Here is a 25,905-nt window from a genome sequence, read left to right on the forward strand (position 1 = left end):
ATGTGCCCAAATTACTAGACAGATTTTAATGAATCCTAATTTCCACCCAAAGCTGAAATGAGCTACAGCCTGAGCACAGTCTGATTTGATTTAGATGAACTATGCTTTGATGGGAATTCAATTACACTTCTTCTTCTTTTTTAGCAGAACATAATGTATTTTGACGACACTGTAGTTTCAGTGCTAATGAGATGCATTCTAACTGCTGCAAGGACTGTATTTCCCTCTTTGCTTAGTACACAGGATGCACATTAATTACCGTTTCAACAAAGAAAACAACAACACTGAATCTATCCGATACATTTCCCTCCTGTTAATAATAGTTTCCTTCCAGCGCCTGCAATATTATGGATTCATGTTTCAGCCACATTTTATTTCCAACAACTTAATTGTGATTGCTGCAAAAAACAATCTAGTCTTTCCTTGACTACATATTCAGTTTCATAAGAGGGTCATTTATGCAGAGAAATCTATACCTCCTATGAAAGTAAAACAGTTCTGCAATTATTAAATAGTCTGCTTTCAGGTATATGCAGAATAAGATGATCAGACTGCTTTATTTATTCATTTATCATGTCAGAAGTGAATTGAGAATACAGTTATAACGTATTTAAAAATACAAAGTTAAAAACTTGGCATTATACTAGATTTCCTTTGACCAGAAGCTGGCCTCCTGGAGTGCCTCTGGTGTTGCTGTGAGAAGGTCCTCCATTGTGCATGTGGCAGGGCTCAGATTGCATTGTAGTAAGTGGTCTGTGGTTTGCTCTTCTCCACACTCGCATGTTGTGGACTCAGCTTTGTAGCCCCATTTCCTAAGATTGGCTCTGCATCTTGTGGTCCCAGAGCGCAGACTGCTTAGAACCTTCCAAGTTGCCCAGGAGGGAGTCTCATTCGGTATCAGCCATGGCTTGAGGTGCTGGATTTTAGCCTGCCACTTTTGGACTCTCGCTTGCTGAGGTGTTCTTGTGAGTATCTCTGTGGTTCTTAGGAAGCTGTTTCTTGATTTAAGTCATGCTGGCTGATATCAAAACAGAGAATGGGCCGGAGATGTCAATGCCTTGGTCCTTTCATTATGGGCTGCTATTTCCCGACGGATGTTAGGTGGTGCAAAACTGGCTAAACAGTATAATTTCTCCAGCAGCGTAGGACGTAGACATCCTGTGACAAAGTGGCATTCTCATTAGGGGTCACATCCACTGTTTTAATGTGGTGAGATATGTTCCACACTGGGCATGTGTATTCTACAGCAGAGTTGCAAAGCGCAAGGGCAGATGTCTTCACTGTGATCCCCAGGTTGTGCCTCTCTGTTTTCGTTTGATATTATTTCTAGCATCCACCTTTTCCTTGATATTCAACCAGTGCTTCTTATCCATCGGACTGTTAAGAAATCAGAAGAGTTTAGTCCAGTTCCTGATGACAATACATACTGTACATTCTTGTTATATTTTAAATGTCTGTTGATTTCTGCTTATGCTTTTGGACTTTCAGTTTTCAGTCTTTCAAGGATGCTGGACTTATAATTCAGACCTTGAAAAAATCATTTTGCATAGGAGTCCCAGAATCTTCCAAAGATCAAATAATTTTCTGCTGTTCTACTTTTGAAGCTGCTGTTAAAATGTCCCAGTTTCTTTTTCCTCTTAAGATTATTTCAGTTGCTACAAGGTTGCATTCAACTCAGCATGGGGAGAAGGAGCCAGAATCTCACTAATCCCTTTACATTCAAGCAAAAACTAACTGCTGCAACTTCTTTTAACTTGTGTGTTCTTTTCCATTAATACCTCTCCCCATCTTCACCATACTCTGATACTGAGTGGCCACTTGTGTCCCAGTTTATCTCTAAAACATCAAACTGAGCAATATATTATACTAATCTTCATACATAGAGGGCTGAAGCTGCTTGGAAGACTCCAACGGATAAGAAAAATGCACCAAATGTATCCAAAACACTTATAGCCAGGTATCATTCATCAAAATATTCTGCCTCAGAGCAATCCATTATAATCCTCTTCATCTTGTAATGTTGTGAAGCTGCAGCTGTCTTCCAAGTGTTCTGAATGATTTTGTCTGAATGTCATCTTCTCCAACACATTACTGAAATGAATATGATTCCTCACATGCTTTTCTCCATCTAATCTCACATCTCTGATGCAGTAGCAAACTCATCACTGAGAAGCCATGTACTTTTCCAAATCATCCAGCTCTTACAGTGATGTCCATGTACTTAATGAAAGGCTTACAATGGAGTCCCATACAAATATATGACGTTCTGAAGTTCTGAAGTTTTCATTTAAAAGTATATACACAATTATTAAATTAGTTCCTCTGACTCTAAACTATCTTAAACTTTTGCTTATCAAAGGAATGATTTTTGATACTCTTGTTTTTCCCCTCCAATACCCCAGATACTGGGTAGCACAGGAGACATTTCACTGAACAAGTTTATTTTCTAGGATGGGATATTTGTTAAATAGTGTATATTTTTATTTCAGTAGATACATTTTAATTGGTAGCACAGTGGGTTAAGTCACTGTGCTGCTGAACTTGCTGATTGAAAGGTTGGCGGTTTGAATCCAGGGAGCGGGGTGAGCTCCCGCTGTTAGCCCCAGCTTCTGCCAACCTAGCAGTTAGAAAACATGCAAATGTGAGTAGATCAACAGGTGCCGCTCTGGCAGGAAGGTAATGGCACTCCATGCAGTCCTTGGAGGTGTCTACAGACAACGCCGGCTCTTCGGCTTAGAAATGGAGATGAGCACCAACCCCCAGAGTCGGATATCACTGGACTTGATGTCAGGAAAAAATCTTTACCTTTACCTAAATGAAAAAAACAAAAAGAGAAGAAAAAGAAAGAACAGAAAGAAAAGAAAAACATACATTGCTTGCATTTGCATCCTATTTGGTGAATCGTATTAAACCTCTATAGCTTGTCTTTAACCTGGTGAGTTCATTTGTACTAGCCTCTCTGGTTTAACATACGCTTGCCGAGCATAGACCTCTCTAACTGCGGATCTAGCTAAAATCACTACAAAACTGCAACTGGAAGAAAAGCCCATGACTTCATGTCTCTGTTTACATTCTTTCTAAGGAAAAATGCCCTATTTTTCATAATGGAGCAATTTCAATGGAGACGATGCTTATCTTAACTTTTATTCACAGCAAATACAACCAGAAATCACTGTAAAGGAACCACACATAAAAGGCCCTTTAACTCCTGCCAGGTTCCAATCTGACAGACATCCGTCACTGCAATGGACTGCACTTTGACTGTAGTTTTGTCTTCTGCAGCTAAAACAGCATGGTTTGCTTGCAATTACGCCACAAGCATTCCCAGACAAAATTCTTAGAACAATAGGCTGCCAATGGCGACACAGAAAGGCAAAAATATTCATTGGGTGACATAAAGCCTTGGACGCCATTTTTTGGTGCTCATGGGGCTCTTATAAGCATTTTAAAAGGAAATGACAGTAGAAGTACAAAGCAAGATAACACATTGTTGAAGCATCTAATATCTTTTCAACAGGTTAATGCCCTTAATGCTGCACATGCACAAAACCATCCTCAGAGCAGGTGGGAGAACTCCGAGTCAAGTTAATTGGTCCACCCAGTGACAGTGATTCTCAAAATTCTTAAGAGGCAGTTCTTGGAATTTATGAGCCAGAAAAAGAAAAAGTAAAGAAAAGCAAGTGCACTACAACTGAATGTATGGTGTATATATGGTACAACATTGTGCATACAAGGGAAGTATGCCTTTTTCTTCAAGAACATTTATTTATTCTCTAGTTTTATTGTTTTAGTCACCTTGAAGATTCATGTTGATTTAATCAGCTAATCTCAACTAGTAATAACAAAGTAATGATGCTGTCCCATACTCCCCAGAATAGTATCCAAGAAGGAAATAGGATAGTCATAGTCAAACCTCAACATTCTCTGATTTAAGTATTCATGAGTTTACCATCAGTATTTGAGTGGATTTTCTTTTGATATTTTGTGATCTAATGTGGGAAATCGCAAATGGTTTCTGTGCATTTTAAATATGATCAACTAAATTAAGAGTTAAAGTTTGGGGGACCAAGAGATAATCACAGTTTTTCCACCTTTGCAGGGGTTGTACACTCTTAATGTGGAGGGTTGGCTAGCCCCAGTTGCTAGCCCATCAAACCAGTTAGATGCACATAAGTGTGAATTGGACTATAATGACCAAAATTCTTCATTAGCTTGGCATTGCCTGACACTCTGTCAACATAACTTTGCCCTATTTTTTTCCCATGTCCACTCCTTCCTTCTCTATGCATGCAACTGGTCTGGCTGCTGCTGAAATGTTCCCCACAAAGCAGTTGACTAGAAGCAGGCATCTAGCTGGAATCATAAAGCATCAGATCCTGCAGGAAAGGCTTCTTTGCCCATCTGGATTGGTGCGTATCAATTATCTCCCATTGGCTTTTAGTTGGAAGAAATGTCTCAGAGAGAGCAAATATAGCAGCATTTTCCTCCTTCCTTCTCTTTCCATTCTTTCAGACTCAGGCCCACAAGATGGATTTTTTGGAGGCTTTGGAGTCAGATCTCTCTGTAGTTATAAAAGAATTATTTTGGGTGATATCGTCACGCAATCAGCAGGCAGTGTCAGATTTAAGACAAATGAGGTCCTGTGCTAGTTAAGTTATGAGGCCCATTACTTGGGTTCTGAAGGAGGTAGGCCTGGTAAGCCTACACTGCCTGCTTGGTGGCACATTCGCATAGGTGAACAACTCTATCATTATGTCTGGAATTGCTCTGAAACGAACCCCTTCAAATTTAAAATTGCACCACATAAGCAAAATCCATCATAATTTTTTTTTTTTTGCAGGAAGATGCCCCCTCCCCGGCCCGGCCAATGAGGTCTTGTGTTTAAGCATACCTAAGTACAATGGTATATCTGGCATTGGCAGCAGTCAAGGATAATAGTCAACACGTGATGGGAATCACAGATCTGCTTCAGAGATGTGATCACCAAAAGGTGGTGGCTACTAAAAGTTAAGAGATGACCTTTGCCACCAGAATCTAATTGATAAGATATTTAAAAAAAAAACTGGACCTTAACATGTATAATAAAAATGATGCATCAAAAGAGGCAGTAAATAATTTTGTGAATGCCACATAATGTCAGGCAGGAACAGGGATCCAACAGGGAGCATAGATTTGCTCAGATTGTTCTGCATCATTTGCTTCCCTACAGCTATCAAGCCCTGGGGAGGTTGCTGTTGCTTCTTATTAGGTGGAGGGGATATGGCTTTTCAGACTATGAAGAAAATGATGGTATAATCACAGTGCATTCCTTGAAAGTCTAGATCATGGTTGATTCTTCTTTTCTATCCCATTCCCATGGATAAGAATCAGTAACAGCAGCTGCATTTGGATCTTGTCGGTTGCTTGGAGGGAGGTTTTGGGATGGAGCTCAAGAACAATGTAATAATAATAACAATAACTTTATTTGTAACCTGCCCTATCTCCCCGAGGGAACAAGATAATACAATGAAAATGGATATGCTGTGCATAAGCTGCTGATGTGTATCAATAATAGGATGCTGTCAGAGTGTTATAAATAATATTTGCGACCTGTGCCTAGTATATATATTTTAAATGCCCAATTATTTATATTATTAATTGCACATATACCTGCAACTAAAATTATTTCCTTGCCAATGTAAGGGACATATGCAAATCCATCTGTTTGTGAGTCCTATTAGCATCTATGTCCTCCTCCAAATCTGTCATTAAAATATGGAGTGTATAAATAAGTCTTTACTTGGTTCAATTGAGCAGTTAGATTAGGTTCTTGCTCATTTTGCTGGAGAAGTCTCTCTGCAGATAAAGCTGTATTTTCAGTCTCAAATCTTTGGGTATGCTTAGAAACTTAATATCTTTCACTGGGGATTGAATACAATTAGGGAGTTGATATTTTATATTACATTACCCGGAGGAGTTCCATTTCACTTCAAGGAATGGTGGTGAATGCTTGTTTTTGATAGCTCAGATGTAACATGAATTGAGTCTCTTGAGAACTATGTTTACAGGAAACAGGAAGAAGAGGAGCTTGTGGAACCCCATGAGGGAATTGCTCATAACTTTTATTTGTTTCAAGATTCTATTTAGAGAATGTTCAAGAGCAATTCACAAAGGAGAGGTGGTTTTGAAACTCCTTAATACTTTCAGGAACCATGTATAATTTTTTTAACAGTTCAAATAAGAATAGGCATGACAGATGTATTGTAGATAGAGACCGGTGGCTGAAAAACGCAGCATGATCACAAGACCCTCAGACTTACATCAAGCTTAACAAACCCTTTTTGAAACTGAGGAGTACAAAGATGGTGTGAAACTGAAACAGAACTTCCAAGACGTGTCCACAGTCCTATGTGCACGGAGCAAAACTTATTTGGCATACTTAGCTATTTCTTTGGAGAAGAAATAAATTGCCAAAGGTTTGGCTATTATGTTTCCTACCATATATGACTCCTCTTGATGTCTCTATGTATATGCATGCATATATACACATACACTACCTACCTCTAACATTTTTGTGCACAGAAGTGAGGGACTTTCAATTACCCTGTCCTTACTATTGCAATCTAGGTATTGTTGGCTGTGTATGAACATCAAAAGGTAATGTCTTCTCACCACTGTCCTTCTATGATTGCAGTTTCTCCAAGGATACTAGCTACATCTAGACTTCAGCTGATCTACTTTGAGGAATGGTGTGTAGTAAGGGGGAAATGTGCAGTTCATATTAAAACACAAAGAGTATTGGAACCTCTTAGCTTCCCCTTAGATGGGCCTGAATTTTTAATGATCTGCTTCCCATCACCAAAGTAGAGAGAAAACCCAGAAAATTTGAAGAGCAAATTAGAATGTTTATTTCTCCTGCTCAAAGCCAATGCATCACCCAGAACACAGAACACTCAGGGATTTGGGAATGTAAATCCCCAACTGTTTTGCCCTTTCATGCAAGGACAAATAATTACCATACTGTTCTCCCCACAGCAGGGAAAATGAATATTTCTCTACAGCATTCTTTCTGTATAATAATATGTTTTAGAGGGTTACCCAATTATTGTTATGCATAGAAATGTATGTGGGCTGGAGGTTTTTTTTTTTTTTTTTAATAAAAAGTGTTTTCTGGAGGCTGTTTTCTGCGTTGAACATTTGTTGTTACACAAAAAAGCCACATGTATTTCTCTACAGAATAATTCCTCCACAACAGTCCTGGATTCATTGTTATTCATGTATTTATTAATTACTTAGATAATGGAATAGTGGGCATGTCTACCAAATTTGCAGATGCCACCAAATTAGGGGAGAATAGCTAATACCTCAGAATGCATGATCAGAATGCAAAATAACCTTAATGGATTGGAGAGCTGGTTAAAAAACGAACAGAACGAATGATAATAAGTATAAATATAAAGTATTACACATAGGCAACAAAAACAAAACTTACAAATATATGGTGGGTGATACCTGGTTTGTCAATAGTATGTGTACAAAGGATCTAAAGATCTCAATAGACCACAAGAGTAACAGGTCAAAAAGGCCAGTATGATTCTAGCCCATATCAATAGGAATATAGTGTCTAGATCCGAGGTTCCCAAACTGTGCTCCTCCAGATGTTTTGAAATTCAGGTTTCACAATTCCTAAGAGCTGGTAAGCTGGCTGGAATTTCTGGGAGCTGGCATACAAAACACTTGGAAGAGCACAGTTTGAGAAACACTGGTCTAGATCAAGTACAACTCTGCTCAGCTTTTGTCAGACCTGGATTACTGTGTTTAGTTCTGGGCACTGCACTGCATTTCAAAAAGGATATTGAAGAGCTTGGACATGTTCAGAGGAGGAAAACCAAAATGATAAGGGGCCTGGAAATCATGTCCTATGAGGAATAGCTTAGGGAAGTAGGAATATTTAGGGTAAAGAAGAAAAGACTGAGAGGTGATAGGACAGCCATTTCTATTTGAAGGAATCCCATGTTGATAATGGACAAAGTTTATTTTCAGCTGCACCAGAGACAAGAAAATCTGATGATGGTAGGGATTGGACTAGATGGCTCTTGTTGTCCCTTGAACCTATAATTCTATGTTCAAATTCTTGAATATTCTTCTTTAGGTGAACGGAAATAGTTGTGAATATTCTTTCCATCTTTACCATTTACTGTTGGGCTGTAGTGATGATAGAAGAGGAGAACATCCATCCCGTTTCTATATTTTCCTCTTTCTTTTGTCTAAGTAACAGGAGGTAGTACACTTTGGAAAAGTGCTTTTACATTTCTCTTTCTTTTCAATGGCAGAAGTGGGGTGGGGGGAGAAAAAAGAATGTTTTGTAAAACAGCCATGAAGACATGTTGGATGCATGAGAAACTTTCAGTCTGAGAGTTGTGATCAAAATTAAGTACAGTAGAGTCTCACTAATCCAAGCTAAACGGGCCGGCAGAAGCTTGGATAAGCGAATATCTTGGATTATAAGGACTGATCAAGGAAAAGCCTATTAAACATCAAATTAGGTTATGATTTTACAAATTAAGCACCAAAACTTCATGTTATACAACAAATTTGACAGAAAAAGTAGTTCAATATGCAGTAATGTTATGTTGTAATTACTGTATTTATGAATTTAGCACCAAAATATCACGATATATTGGAAACATTGACTACAAAAATGGCTTGGATTATCCAGAGGCTTGGATAAGCGAGGCTTGGATTAGTGAGACTCTACTGTATTCAGAAAGGAAACTTGAAGTTGGAAAGAGTCAGCTCTCATTTTGAGAAAGGTTTTTCTAGACTCTTGGCTATTTTATCTGAGAATGGCTTATGTGAACATCCACAACCTTAAGAAGAGCTATGAAAATCTTGTTAAATCATAGAATCTTAGAATTGGAAGACATCACATAGGCCATCTAGTCCAACCCCCTGCCATGCAGAAAAAGCCATCCAACCTCTGTTTAAAAGCCTCCAAGGAAGGAGCTTCCACCACACTCCGAGGCAGAGAGTCCCACTGTTGAACAGCTCTTACAGTCAGCAAGTTCTTCCTAATGTTGAGGTGGAATAAAAACATATTATCCAGCATCCTATTAGGGACTCATAAAGATGTAATGAAAATTATGCTTATGTACATAGCTTCTGGTTACAATGGATGGAGGAATTCAGCATCTCCATCTACCATACCTCTCGACCTCCATTCTTTGTTTCATTCCTGACCTTCTCCCTACCACTTACCTGTCTGTAGGCTGGGTTCCTCCCAATTGCCATTTGGTGGCCCGGGTTAGGGGTGGGGCAAAGGTGGAGTAAGAGGACCAGACAGCAACTAACTGTAGGAAAGAACAAGAATAGCAGTCCTCTTCAATTTCCCTGGGGCCTTCCAGAGGTTAAACAAGGAGCCATCACCTTCTTGCAGCTGTCTGGTGAAAACAAGTGGCTGATGTTTAGCTGCTCCTATTTGCCTGCTTCCCACCTGACCACTGAATGACCATTTGTGTTCCCACATCTGCAGAGAAGTAGACAGAGTATGCAGAAAAGGAAGGTGATCCTAAGATACACCTGAAAGGGTTTTATACACTGCTGGTGAAAATGGGATTTTTTTCTAGCATAGTCTCTAAATAAGAAAGAAAAGCATTTACAAGAATTGCATTTTAAATGATGTACTACTTTTGGTCAGAATGATAATATTCTCACCTTCTTCTAGATACTGACAGGGACAATGCCAGAAAGGACAGTAGACTGTTAAAAATGATTCCTCAGATTGCATATATCTTTTAAGCTGTTTATTATCCTCATCATGATGAAATATACTGGCATGAAACAGATATTAATGTGTAGACAAAGAAGATGTCTGCATTTACCTATGCTTATCTCATCCATGTTTTATTTATAGCCTCCATTAATAGCAAGAAGGCCACTAGGTCAAAGCAGTACACCCAGAACTTGATTTTCTATAACAACCCACTCTACTTCAGAAAGTTGTAACTCACCTTCCACTGATCCAATCACAAATAAGTAACTTCTGGCCAATAAATTTCACAAGTTCTGCACTCTGAGAGTCGCTGTCAATTTATTCCATACTCATGCTGAAATAATGCAGGTTCTTGAGCTGCGATAGATGGATGGTCAACAGAGAGCATTCCATCTTCATGTAATTTTAAACATCATTCAGCTAAAGAGGAGATCCAAATGTAAAACCACTGGCACACAGGGACCTCATGTAGATTTGTAACCCTCCTTGGAGGATCTGGGCTCCATAAACTAGTGAATGGATTACAGTAAGATATAAATATCATATTTTAACCTGTGACAGATATAACCTTGCTCCCAGATTTTTCATGTTATTTAGAGTGGACTCACCAGGCTAATTCTGTCAATCTAAAAGTTTCAAAGACAAGAAGTGAGAAGTAGGTTTTGAAAACAGAGCTGCATGCTACCTGACTCCCTAAACTGCTCCTTCAAAAATCTCTTCTGTGGATCATTAACTGAGGCTTAATGTATGAAGGAGATCATGGTTCGGATCCATGCTTGGCCATGGAACCCCATTTGGTGATTTAGAATAAATCACAGTTTCTCAGGTTTAGAGGGCTCTGCATAACGTTCATGCACCATATGTGATATCTATTTTGTAAGATATGTACATACAACAGGATTTTTGAACTGTGAGCATTGCCCATGCAAAAAAACTTAAGATTCAAAACACTCACCTATGACTTTTTGGAAGAGTTATGTAAGTCTCACAGGTGGCTCCAGGTCTACATTGCAGGCATCGCTTCTCCCCCAAAATGATTAAGGTCCCCTAAAGGGCCCCAAGGAGAATAGCGAGGCCCAGAATCAAGGGAGAAGCCCCACTCTTTCCTCAAAGGGGGCAGCGAGGGGGCCCTGGGTTGGGTGGGCAGACAGAAGGGATGCCTGACTGGATGGCCAGGCAAGGAAGAAGCCCCTCCGGCACATGGCCAGCCCAGAGAGACAGGCAAAGACTGAGAGGGAAGGAAGGGAGGGAAGGCAAGGAGGGTAGCGTGGGATGCTGCTTTCTTGCTCTCTCTCTCTCTCTCTGTTTATGCCTTGTGCCTCCTCCTCCCTGAAGGTTTTGGTGGGGGGAAACCCATGTTCGTTCTCTAAAAGGATTTTGAGATAAAAGGGGATTGGGAGTTGAATCAACCCTGTGAGGTAGGCAAAGTTAGAGGCAGTAACTCCAAAGTTTACCTAGTAGGATTCCTATTATTATTATTATTATTATTATTATTATTATTATTATTATTATTATTATTGTATGACACAGCAAGCAAGATAGATATGATGGATTTCGTTTCACAAAATCACAAGTTGAACACTTCTCAAATGTCTAGGACTGTGTGATGTATTTTCGGATGATGCGCGCAGATCCCAGGAGGGTAGCCTTTTGCAGTTGGCAGATCATAATTTTGTCAATGTCTATTGTTTCCAAATGCCGGCTGAGATCTTTTGGCACGGCACCCAGTGTGCCGATCACCACCAAGACCACCTGCACTGGTTTTTGCCAGAGTCTTTGAAGTTCAATCTTGAGGTCCTGATAGCGGCTGAGTTTTTCCTGTTGTTTTTCGTCAATGCGACTGTCACCTGGGATGGCGACATCAATGATCCAAACCTTTTTCTTTTCCACAACTGTGATGTCTGGTGTGTTGTGTTCCAGAACTTTGTCAGTCTGGATTCGGAAGTCCCACAGTATCTTTGCGTGCTCATTTTCCAACACTTTTGCAGGTTTGTGATCCCACCAGTTCTTTACTGCTGGGAGGTGGTACTTGAGGCATAAGTTCCAATGAATCATTTGGGCCACATAGTTGTGCCTCTGTTTGTAGTCTGTCTGTGCGATTTTCTTACAGCAGCTGAGGATATGATCAATGGTTTCCTTGCACAGTCTGCATTTTGGGTTATTATTATTATTATTATTGTTATTATTGTTATTATTATTTCAAAGGCTGGATAGGCATCTGTTGGGGGTGCTTTGACTGCTTTTCCTGCCTGGCCTCTGGGGTCTTCCAGTGAAATAGTACTGTTAAGTTTATTGTTAAAATTAGTGGTTGTGAAAATCTTTCTGAAACTGGAGTAGAATGATGATCTGGTTATGTTGTATCATTGTATAGAAGTTCATGGTGATAGCTTTTGTAGTTTGTTTTTTTTTAAAAAAAATGTTGTTCATAAAAACTTTAAAAAATTCCCCAAAATCAGTGAATCTGTGAATCAGTGAATCTGTGAAAATTGTTCAGAAACTTGGGGGGCTTAGAGTGGTAAATATGTGCTACAACTGTAGCAAGTTTCATTGCAATAGCCCTAAAACTGAGGGAGGGAGGAGCCCAATTATTGTCCCAATTGGTGCTAATGGCAAATAACATAAGGAAAAACAAACACCCTTTTTGGAGGTCCATAATAGTTTCAACACTGATCTCTTATGACTTTTTCAAAGCACTTGAGAATCAAAATGGGTGTTGCAAGATTTTTGTAAAGACAAATGAAGCAGGTTTCCTCTGACATTAAGTCCAGTCGTGTCTGACTCTGGGGGTTGGTGCTCATCTCAATTTCTAAGCCGCAGAGCCAGCGTTGTCTGTAGACACCTCCAAGGTCATGTGACTGGCATGACGGCATGGAGTGCTGTTACCTTCTCGCCAGAGTGGGACCTATTGATCTACTCACATTTACATGTATTCGAATTGCTAAGTTGGCAGAAGCTGGGGCTAATAGCAAGAGCTCATCCCACTCCCTGGATTCAAACCACCGACTTTTTGGTCAGCAAGTTCAGCAGCTAAGCGGTTTAACCGCTGCACCATTGGAGGCTCCTTGTATAACAGTGGTTCTCAACCTGTGGGTCCCCAGATGTTTTGGCCTTCAACTCCCAGAAATCCTAACAGCTGGTTAACTTGCTGGGTTGAGAATCACTGCTGCATAATAGGCTTGAGCGATCCATGAAAAAATTGATTCTAAACTCGTTTCAAAAGTAGGGGGCGCCAGCGTTTCGTTTCTGATGTCATTTCCGAATTTTGCCCCCCCAAAAATCGAAATTAACAAAAATTCGTTATTTTCTAAATTAATTCGTTAATGGCGGACGCGCATGCGCAGTGGCCAAAAAAAAACAGCACAAGGGGAGATTTTACAGGACTCTCCCGCCCTCATTTTTTGAGTGATCTTCTTCAAACTTGGTACAGTGGTAGAACACATTTAACACTGATAGCTCACCAAAATTTGGAACGTTTCCCTTATCCTCTGATTTTTGGCGAATTTTCATAGCTTTTATAATAAACCATTTTTTAATAATTGCAGAAATCTGTTCCTGGTTTGAAAGTCTTATTTCCTGTTTCATTGGGTTGTCTTTACTGTGAAAGTCATTGTTCTACTTCAGAAACTTTGTTTTTGTGGCTGAAACTTTGTTAAATTGGTGGACCAAACCATAATATGTTCCATCCATGTCGCTTGCACAAAGTTCAGGCAGTGTCATAGATTTTGCCATGTTTCTATGACAGAACCAATTAGGAAATGACATTTATCACCCAGGAACAGAAATCATAGTACACCATCAAATCCTTCCTGACAGATGGCCATCAGCCTCTGAATAAGGAAATTAGTTCCTGGTTTGAAAGTGCTATTTCCTGTTCCATTGGCTTTTCTGGGCTGAGAGTGTGTGACTTGCCCAAGTGGGTGGCAGAGTGGGGAATCATGCCACAATTGGAGTCCAAAATTCAAACCTCTTCCTCCCTCCTTCTCTCTAAACTTCTCATACCTTCCAAGAATTCACATACTGTATGAAAGTTTGGTCAAGATGGTCAGAGGAGGGCAACTAAAATGATCTAGGGTCTGGAGAACAAGCCCTATGAGGAGTGGCTTGAAGAACTGGGCATGTTTAGCCTGCAGAAAAGAAGGCTGAGAGGAGACATGATGTATAATATGTGAGGGGAAGTCATAGAGAGGAGGGAGCAAGCTTGTTTTCTGCTGCCCTGCAGACTAGGACACTGAACAATGGCTTTAAACTACAGGAAAGGAGATTTCACCTGAACATTAGGAAGAACTTCCTCACTGTGAGCTGTTCAGCTGTGGAACTCTCTCCCCAGGCTGTGGTGGAGGTTTCTTCTTTGGAGGCTTTTAAGCAGAGACTGGATGGCCATCTGTTGGGAGGGATTGGATGGTGTCTTCCTGCCTGGCAGAAGGGGTTGGGCTGGATGGCCCACGAGGTCTCTTCCAACTCTACTGTTCAATGACGCTATGATTCTAAGTGAGGACAAAAGGGGGTGGGGAATGTTAAGAGGAGAGAGGGCCTGGAACACCTGGGAATTGTAGTTTGCAAGTGGGCATTGTACTATTGGAGAAACGTTTGCTTCAGCCCAATGCTTTTATAAATGGTCAATATTCAGAGGCTTCCTTCTCCTGCATTTTGAAAGCTATTATGATGAAATTTGCCAGAATGGAAGCAAAAATTAAGTACTCTTAGCCTATCTAGTTTCATAATGTTTGACCCATCCACTGATTTTTGGGGATTTCTGAAGCAACATTTTTTTAAAATGTTAGCAGATCGATAGCCACGCCTCCCTGTCCTTCTTCCTTCCACTTTGATTGGCTTGCTAAGGCTTCTGGGAAATGGAGTTTTTTCTCTCGTTATGGCGAATTGCTTCATTAATGGTCAATATTCAGAGGCTTCGTTCTCCTGCATTTTGAAAGCTATTATGATGAAATTTGCCAGAATGGAAGCAAAAATTAAGTACTCTTTGCCTATCAAGTTTCATAATGTTTGACCCATCCACTGATTTTTGGGGATTTCTGAAGCAACATTTTTTTAAAATGTTAGCAGATCGATAGCCATGCCTCCCTGTCCTTCTTCCTTCCACTTTGATTGGCTTGCTAAGGCTTCTGGGAAATGGAGTTTTTTCTCTCGTTATGGCGAATTGCTTCATTAATGGTCAATATTCAGAGGCTTCGTTCTCCTGCATTATGAAAGCTATTATGATGAAATTTGCCAGAATGGAAGCAAAAATTAAGTACTCTTTGCCTATCAAGTTTCATAATGTTTGACCCATCCACTGATTTTTGGGGATTTTTGAAGCAACATTTTTTTTAAAATGCTAGCAGATTGATGTCCATGCCTCTCCCTCCCTCCCTCTTCCGCTCTGATTGACTGAGAGGCATGCCAACATGGCTTCTCCTCTCAGAGGGGCTACAGCTTCATCCGAAGACATCAGAAACAAACGAAAAAAGGTACTTTTATTATTCAAATTCGTAATATTTGTAAGGGCAGTGAGCAGATGGTTCAATATTAATTCAAAATTGCTTACGAAACGAATTTTTAACGAATTTAACAAAATAACGAAAAATTTGCTCTAGCCTACTGCATAACTTACAATTATGTGTGTTTTGTTTTTGTCTCTCTGTTTTGTTTTGTTTTAATAATTTTAATAATGGTATAACTTACAACTATTAGAACATAACAGAAAGACAAAAACAAAACTGACACACACACTAAACAAAAAACAAACAAACGTCTTTCTCTCTGATGGCTATTATCCCTCTTTAATCTACTCCCAAAGTTGCCAAAATGTGTTCAGAGCATGACTTTGAACCCTTTGAAGTTGTAGTCTAATGCTCAACCTAGTTCTCCTCTGGTTACCAACTCTAGCATGTATTTATTTATTATTTTATTTACTTCATTTCTGTCCTGCCTTTCTCACGCGAAGGGACTCAAGGAAGCTTATAACTCCAAGGCAGTTTACAACTACTAGGGTGGTTTGGCTGGTGTCTCTCCACAAAATGGATGAGGAATCCTATTCACAGCAAGTATGCATGAAGGATTGTAGTGATATTTTTGTACTTCATAGAAAGCATGTAACTTTAGCAGAACTCTAGCTAAGGGGCCAAACATATGCCCACTGAGTGAGATTAATTAGTTTAACTGTGCAGGATTCCAAGTTATTTACACAGTTCATACTTTTCCAACAGCACTACAGACTGTGCATCATTTACTGCAAAACCCTCTGAAGAGCCCACTTTACGTCTCATGATTCTGATAATGGCACATTTATGAATGCTGAAATCCATACCTATAGCCCAACTGAATATATTTACTGTGGAAAGTGGATTTGTTTGGAATTTTTTTCAGTGCATGCAGTAGAAAGCTTTTAACTCACCCAACTATAATAAATGTGTGTTTCTGTGGGTGATTCTATTTCCATTTAAATTTATAGTTATCTTTTGTTTCATTCAGTAAAACACAAAGTGGTTTTAAAGCCAGACAATATCAGAATAGGCTAAGAGGCTCCCCTTAATATTTATCTCCATTTATTTTTAATCCTTGCTCTACTACATATCGTTTAAATATCCTCTTGTATTCCAGGTAGTCAATGCTGTAGATAGAAGCTTATAAATAACCGGGCAAATTTTTATATACTACAAAGGGCTTTAAAAGACAAGAAAAAAGCACCAAATCAAAAGCTTTATGATAATTACAGGAGCCAAAGATAAAATATGATGCTTCTTGCAGTCTTTATTGACCATAATAACTGATATATGAACAGCTTTTCTTTAGATCTTGGTGTAGATATTTTTTCAGTGGTGTCATGATGAATATTTGTGCAAAAGGTATATGAAAGACAAGCCTTTTGGAAGAGGAGTCCTGATATCACCATCTCATTTTCACTGCAGACCTTGTTAATTTTAGCTGTTCATGGCTGTTTCAGTACCATTTTTGTGTTTTTCTTCTTTATGACACAATCTTAGCCAAACAGGGAATCACATATTGAGAAAAGCCAGACATCCAATCAGATTTGGGATTGTGATGGCACCATGAAGCCAACTGCCAGAAGGAGGGATTTGTGTATGGGGCAAAAGGGTTAATAAAAACTCCCCAATATTGTCTCATCCAACTTTTAAAAAATATCCATTTTTAGTCATTTCTGATAAGGAGTAATAAAACAAGATGTAGGATAAAGGAACTTATTTGCTACTTGGTATGCAGTATTGTATATTGGTATATTGTATATTAAAACTGACTTTTTAATATCTTCCTTTATTACTTCCTTTTGTTTGTAATTGGTTTTGTTGGTTGCCTTATAGTGCATCCAAGTAATATAAAGATGTTAAGTGAAACTTAATAAATGAATTCACTATCAAACAACAAACGACAATAACGGCAAAATCTGAAAAGGTCTCTTTTTGTGATATGTGCCACTGAATCCAGCACTGAATTCAATGCCATGTACTCTCTACCTGACAACTAATTTGAGAGAAAGGAGTATTATGAACAGGATGTGATAACGAATTTTGATTTTAGAATGATGTATTATATACTTGTTTTTAAACATGCTATGCATGTACACACATAGACACATACAATCACAGAGTATTGAGCAGAATGATGTATGTGCTTTATGAATATTCAAGCACTATAGTTATGGTGCTACTTAGTTAATATTCTCCTGGACCCATCCCTGATCCCCACTTATCAAGAAGCAGCCATTGTGATGAATGGAGGCCTGTTCCTGACATTTGGGAAGTAGCTGAATGCCGTTTCCACCTTCTTCTATGATAATTTGCACCATGACAGGCAGAAGGACATTTGCCAGAATTCACTCTTAGCTGCCTACCAACTGTTTATTGATCAACAGGAGAACACAGCCCTGTCGATAGCAGCAGCCACTGCCTACTAAGGGTGACATAGGAAACATGAATACAAAAAAGTCATGAGTGTGTAGTTCCAGGTTACACATTTCTAACTGCCACAAAGGATTATAGCCAGAGTTTTTAATTGATTTTTCTCTCTCTCCCTCTGCTTAAAATATTTATTTATTTATTTATTTATTTACAATACTTTAATCCCGCCTTTCTCACCCCGGAGGGGACTCAAGGCGGCTTCACAATTTGACAAGAATTCAATGCCTTTTAAAAACGAAATACAAATGCGGTCATTTAAATAATAAAACATTAAAATACAATGAAAACACAATTTAAAAAAATAACATTTAACTCTGACATGATCCAAGAGCATAGTCTGGGCCATTCCATTGGTCAATTCCATATCTTTCATATCTATTACTGCACCAGAATAGTAATTACCAAAATAGTAATTTTTGATGTTCTTCTCCATTAATAACTTTTGCGTTTTTCATGCCAGGTCAATAACCACACTTAGATGTCACTCAGTCACATGTGTCCCAGTTTCCATCTGTGAAATGTTAAACAGTATACAATTTCTTTCCTTTTCCTCTTCCATTAAAATCAACTATAGGGAGATAAACACAGAAGCTTCAAGTTTGGCAAAACTAAGGGCTTCAATTTTGCAGATCTTCTACTGTCCCAAATTTTGGGAAATTACTGTTTATAAGGAATAAATTATAGTTATCATTACAAGGTACCAAAAGTACTCTTATATAGGGGTGGTTCAACCGTAAGGCAATTTAGGCAGTTGCTGAAGGTGCCATCATCTGGGGGCGCAGTTGAGGCACCTCTTGTGGTGCCTCCAAGTGCCCTAAAGCCAAAGGGAAGAGGGAGGCAAGGGATGCAAGCGCCAGTGGCATCAACTTTCTGTTCTTGTCACGTTTGCGCCCTGCCTCCCTCTTCCCTTTGTGCGAGAAGGAGGGAGGCGTGTGCACTGCGAGAACAGGAAGCTGGTGCCACTGGCCTGTGCACCCCTGCCTCCTCTTCCCAGGCCCGCGGCCTCTCACTGGCCTCGCTGGCCTCTTGCCAGCCTCGCAACCTCTCCCTGGCCTCGCTGGCCTCTGCAGCCTCTTGCTGGCCTTGCTGGCCCCTCCCCGGCCTCTGCGGCCTCTTGCCGGCCTCCGCGGCCTCTTGCCGGCTTCTCACCAGCCTCTGTGGCCTCTCGCTGGCCTCCGCAGCCTTGCCAGCTTCCGTGGCGTCTCCCTATTGTAAGTGTTATTTATTGCTTATCTAATTGTATAGTTTTTACCTTGTTTTAATATTATGCTTATTATGTTGTTATGTAATGTACTTTTTGTTTTTATGATTGGAAACCACCCTGAGTCCCTTTTGGGAGATTGGGCGGTATATAAATCAAGTTGTATTATTATTATTATTATTATTATTATTATTATTATTATTATTATTAATCATTATTATTATGTCCAGGGTGCGAGTAAGAAATAACTTTTGTTTACTGGAGACAAGTGTGGATTTTGCCATTTTCAACCTTGATTAGCATGTAACGGCCTTGCAGCTTCAAAGCCTGGTTGCTTCCTCCCTGGGAGCATCCTTGGTTGGGAGGTGTTAGCTGGCCCTGATTGTTTCCTGTCTGTTTCCAGAGTATTGTTCTTTATTTACTGTCCTGATTTTAGAGTTTTTTTTTAAATACTGGGGGCCAGATTCCCTTTTTGGTGGCCTTTTAATACCTATGGGTTCCTAAGGACCCTCAGGGCTCTTCCGCACAGCCATATAACCCAGAATATCAAAACAGAATAACCCACAATATCTGCTTTAAACTGGGTTATCTGAGTCCACACTGCCCTATATCCCAATTCAATGTTTGGTGCTAAATTCGCAAATTCAAAAATCCAAAATATTCCAGAATTAGATAGGTGACTGAGGTAGTGAAACCTTGGCTTTCTGATGATTAAATACACAAAAACTTTGTTTCATGCACAAAATTGTTAAAAATATTGTATAGAATTAACTTAAATCTATGTATATCGGCCTCTATGAAATACAAATGAATTTTGTATTTAGACTTGGGTTCCTTCTCCAAGATATCTCATTATGTCCAAATATGCAGATACAGTCATTACCAAATCTGAACATAATTCCAAATCCAAAACACTTCTGATCCCAAGCATTTTGTACAAAGGATACTAAGCTTGAATTCGCTCCTGTCATTTGGCTCATTGCCCTTTCAAAACTGACATCAAGATCACCAAGAACCATGTTGTTGCTTCTATAAATGCAACTTAGATATTACAGTTGCACTGCGAAATAAGTAAAGATATCTTTTTTTAAGTTACCATGGTAATTAAGGAACTAGCAAAGCCTCCTGTAAGTATTCCTCATCTATGAAATTCATGTGGTATAAATCGACAGGCAATTTGAAGCCACACACACCGAGCTTTGGTGTTGGAGAAAGTAACTAATAACACTTGCCCCTCTGCTAGTCTTGATTTGGCTTGAAGAAAGTACCTTGTTTTTCATACATTATTCTGACTCCTAATTTCTTACACCATTACAACAGTCCTGTAAAATGTGATAGCTTAATATCTGTGTTTGCACATTATTTCTATTTTATGCAACAATGACTTACCACATTCCACATTCACTTTCAATTTCATTTATGTTCTTTCCACAAAAATGGGCTTAGTGATCTATACACACAAAACAAAAAGAGATTTCCATTAGTCTAACAAGTTTCCCAATTATTTCCATAGCTATAGATCAAACAAGTGTGCCAAACTATTCATTAGGTATGCAGGGTGTGCCAAATAATAATTCCTGGGTCTTCAGTGGAAGAGGCTGTGGAAGGTATGTCTTTTGCAAAATGTTTGATTTATCAATGGCACAATGATGTTCACATTGAATGTCCTAGTTAAAAATTCAGTAAACAAGCTGCCTCTTGATTAGCTTAATTTCTGGAGAAACCCAGAGTCAAGATGTATATGTGTTCCAGATTTTATTCCTTGTTTGCAGGTGTACATCCGGAGAGATGTGAATCACCAGACTCTAGAAAGTTATTTTACTCCTTGCTCTGATCACACAACAAGTTGAGACTTGTTGTTGTTATTGCAGTTCAGAAAGTACAATAGTAAATTGTGTTTGCAGAAGACCACTGAGGAGTATTTTGTAACTCAGTTTCTAATCTATCCATACTCATTTACTATTGTATAAGTGCAACCACACACACACTTACTTATATAGAGTTGGAAGAGACAACAAGGGACATCCAGTCTAACTCCTCTCTCCCCCTTGAAAGAGAGAGAGGAGGGCTTGTTAAGGTTTGTTTCCGGGACCCCCTATGGGCACCAAAATCAATGCATGTTTAATGACCTCTTCACATGGGGCTAAATTTGACGGCATGCACGGATTTAGCCCTGGTCACCTACCAAACTGGCTGGCTCCCATCGCATGACACTGGCACAGCTCCTGTGCTGCCATTGCAATGCATGTGGGGAAGCCATGCACATCATGTATGCTCATGCTTCCTGGTAGCCATCTAACAAGGTCGTAAGAGTGCTGATGCTGATGCTTCACCCCACAGTGGAGAGGCGCCTCCAGTGTCATAGCTTTAATTCAGTATATTCTTTAAATTAAATGTAGCAGAACCTGAGTGTACAGTACCTACAGTTCAACAGAAACACCTCAGTGGATCATTTGTTATTAATATATTACTGTTGGTTACTGCAATACCTGCAAACAAATATAAGCAAATGGCCTCTACTTATGCCAAGTGGGGAATTTAGATACGACACCTTAGAAATTCTAAGAAGAATAAAAAGATATTATAAAGCAACCCATCCTTAGTACTTTAATTTCACCCAGATATCTAAGACCATTTCCTCCCATAAAACATTTGTAAATGGATGATAGTAAAGGTAAAGGTTTTACCCTGACATTAAGTCTAGTCTTATCCGACTCTGGGGGTTGGTGTTCATCTCTATTTCTAAGCCGAAGAGCTGGCGTTGTCCGTAGACACCTCTAAGGTCATGTGGCCAGCATGACTGCATGGAGCGCTGATACTTTCCTGCTAGAGCAATACTTATTGATCTACTCACATTTGCATGTTATCTAACTGCTAGGTTGGCAGAAGCTGGGGCTAACAGCAGGAGCTCACTCTGCTCCTTGGATTTGAACTGCTGATCTTTTGGTCAGCAAGTTCAGCAGCTCAGCTGTTTAATCCGCTGCACCACCAGGGGCTCCTAAATGTATGGTACTTGTACATGAAAAAGTTGTTATTTTGGTTAAAGCTGTATAGAGATAGACACATTTCTTTGGGAGACATGGAATTGAACTGAAGTCATTCTAAGAATAAAACAGTGTTAGTGAAACAAAAAACTTAATAATCTGTGTTACCTTGCAAACATAAGGTTGCTGCTTAATAATAAGGCACTGTTCTGCTAGGCAAGCAAAACTTTTGAATTTATTTCTCACAGCCTTATCTTTACAATTTGGAGTGCTAAGTCTACGCAGAAATAAATCCCCAATGAATTCACTTCAGTGGGATACAATTTATTACTCCTAATACCTTAAAGGCACTAGATACCATCTGATCTTGGAAGCCAAGCAGGATGGGAACCTGCCAATGAATACTGTGTGCTGTAATCTATATTTCAGAGAAAGGAAGACAAAACAACCTCAGAGTATTACTTGCCTAAGAAAACCTTGTGAAATCCATGGGGTCGGCATAAGCTGACAGGCGACTTGAAGGCGCACACACATTATTCATTAGGTTTACAGTTTTTAACAGCAACTACTATAGCTCACCCCTCTCCCCTTAGATGTTAGGAATGATTTGTCCTCTGGTCTATACTCCTTGAGATTGGGTGAGAAAAGAAAAGAAACAAAATAGATGGAAGAGACAGACAACAGCATCCCCACTCCTTTCATCCAACCCAATTCATTCCTTATTATCATAATTTTGAATAAATGAACATGTTTATAGTCCTGTAACATCCAGCACCATCCTTTTGCACAGGACAGCACAGCAGACCATGCGACTGCCATGTATACTGAAGGCAGGTGTATTGGGCAGACATAAAAAAGCAATGTAAAAGTAGTCATTCAGTCATTTTGGCTTCCATCTCCAGCTCCCTGTCCTGCAAATAATTGTATCTATCTCACTTGTGCAAAGAAATACCCCTCCTCTTCACATCCCACACAGCTGCTACATCACACTGTTAACTCATGTTCAGCTTGTGGTCTCCTAAGACTCCTAGATACCTTTCACATGTGCTATTTTGATATTTTTAATGCTTTTATTCCAGCAAGAACAGCTATTTTTGATAGTGATGTTATGTTCTTATATGTTTTCGGTCATTGCAATGGTTCTATTTTAAGTATTTTACATTTGACCTATGTACTTTTTTTGGTATTGTTGTAGCTCAGCCTGAGCTTGTGCCCATTCAATCAGCAATTGCCCCTGAACCTGATTTGCCAGAGGACCCTGGGTTTGAGCCTGACATGCAGCCAGAGTTGGGGCCTGAGATGCAACCAGCTTTGCCAGAGGACTCTGAGTTTGGGCCTGACATGCAGCCAGAGTTTGGGCCTGAGTGCAACCAGCTTTGCCAGAGGACTCTGGGTTTGGGCCTGAGATGCAGCCAGAATCTGTTCCAATGGATTCTGGGACCAGAGACAGAATGGTTGCAAGCAGGCATTTTGAACCGCGTTCCTCTCTGCTGTCAAGACCAGTTCACCAGGTGTCAGATGGACATTTTAGTTTAGAGGAGGATAATGAGTTTGACAGGAGGGGAGTGATAAATCATCGAAGGAAAGAATGAGAATGTTTATGGAGAAGCAAATGACTCCTTTTGAAGCACTCTAATGAGTAGTTTTCTCATGAAAGAAAGACCTGGTTCTTCTCTGCTATAGTAAAGGTGGCAACATTGCAATTCAAGAGAGATCTTTGCTCCGAGCTCCTGTATATTCTTGCAGCCATGGATTTTGCTTCAAGTTCCAGCCTTGTTTTGCCTTTGAATCCAGTTGAATGTTCCAGTAACTTTACCGTTTGGATTTCTATTACCTTGGATTACTTCGGAGTTTGATCCTGCATTCTAGTCTTGTTTCCTGTGGTTCCAGTTTGTCTCAAGCCTTGGAATTGTTTGGACTATTCTTGATGCTTTTCGTGGGACTGAGTTCAATATCTGATTTGGACTATGTTTTTGAGTGACTCTCTTAGACTCTTGCTTTAAGACTTTTAAGTGCATTGCTCTTGTGGATTTAAACCTATTTTATTGACTCTGAACTTTATTTGCTTGTGCTTACTTATAACCTTCAATAAACAGCTTATTTGCTTATATTCTGGGGTTCCAGTGTAGTTTTAAGGTGCCTACGCAGCCTAGGGGTACAACAGGTATTGTTTTAACTGTTACTTGCTGTAAGCCAACATGAGTCCCTTCTGGGAGAGGGGGGGTGGGCTATAAATAAAAACATTATTATTATTATTATTATTATTATTATTATTGACACAAAAACATAGTATGACACAGCAAACGAGATATATATGTTGGATATCATATCACAAAGTCACAAGTTGAACACTTCCCAAAGTGTTTAGGACTATGTGATGTATATTATTATATTATTATTATTTTAATTACATTATTATTATTATTATTATTATTATTATTATTATTATTATTATTATTTTCAAGCCAAGTGTCACTCATCCTATATCTGTGTATTTCATTTTTTTTCTGCCAAAGTGTAGTATCTTACATTTCTCACTTTGCCTGACTTTACCATGGGAAAAACAGATAAGCTTAGATAATATTTCAACAAATACATAACCATATATTAAAACAATATACCGAATAACCACATGTTTGCAGTGCTTATTTCTTGTAACATTGTATGAACAGTTTATTAATAATAAAATACATCTTACGTATCTAAGATACATGCACAAAAGATACATAGAAGAATAGTTGTGTTTGTTATTGTCCTTGACAATATCTCCAGGTTATTTCTCATTTCATGACTACATAAGAGGCAATGTAAGTACAAAGTATTTTATTTCACATGAAAAACAGCTGAAAAATATACTCCACTGACCTTTTATATATTTGATGACAGTTCATCAATTGTAGAAGAATGTGAAAATATAAAATGTAAATGCAAGATGTTTATGTTCAACAAACCTATTTCAGCTAGGCTGCCTAACCTACTTACATTCCTGAAATGAGTCATCCAGAATATGTAAGAACCATCTTACAAAGCTGTAAAATAGCATGAATGTGTTGTACCTTAACCCATCTGGGTTACAGGGAGAATTATATATATAGTTGTATGGGTAAATTGGGGGACTATATTCTGACAACCCGACCTTTTTCTCTGCCCCACTAGCCTCACTGGTACTCTTGGTGGGAACATAGTCAAGGGCATTTTCAGCAGCTGTCCCCGGGCATTTGAACTCTCTTCACAGAAAGGCCATGCTATGTTTTAATATTTCAAAAGATATATTGAGGAGGGAGCAAGCTTATTTTCTGCTGCTCTAGGAACTAGAACATGGAGCAATGGATTCAAATTGCATGAAGCAATGCAAACAAATTGTAAGGAAGTTCTTCCTAAACATACCTTGGGTTATGGTGGAATGATCTCTTTCTCTGGAGGTTTTTATGCAGAGGCTATCCATCAGAAATGCTCTGACTGCATCCTTCTCTCTCTCTCTCTCTCTCTCTCTCTCTTTCCTACATTTATATCCCACCCTTCTCATCCTGAAGGGGACTCAGAGCGGCTTACAAATAATATTGACATACAGTGTATTATATCAATAGCACAGCACAACACTAGCACTATATACCAGCATATTGCACCAAACCATTATACTGTAATATTACAAGTAATAAATAATATATAATTAATATTATTATATTGTATTATTATTAGTATTATATTGCATTACATTATTATATTATTATCAAAATTACATGTATATGGTAGGGGATTGGACTAAATGGCTCTTGCGGTCGCTTTCAACTCAATAATTCTAAGCATGTCTTGTTGTGAAGTGGACAAAATGCAGCCCATGCATCATATACAACTATTGGGATACCTAAGTGCAGCCCCTGAAGTCCTCAATGCTTCCAGACCCTTAGCCAAAAGCCCCCCAAACTTCCAATTATCTCATATTCCATGGCAAGCCCCCCAAAGTCACTAGACCCTCATAAGTGTGTGTGTGTGAGAGAGATTTATCACCTGAAAGCTGACCCAAATTTTCCAAATTACCTGCAAACATAGTATATA

Source organism: Anolis carolinensis, chromosome 4 (assembly GCF_035594765.1).
Source record: "Anolis carolinensis isolate JA03-04 chromosome 4, rAnoCar3.1.pri, whole genome shotgun sequence".
Taxonomy (NCBI): domain Eukaryota; kingdom Metazoa; phylum Chordata; class Lepidosauria; order Squamata; family Dactyloidae; genus Anolis; species Anolis carolinensis.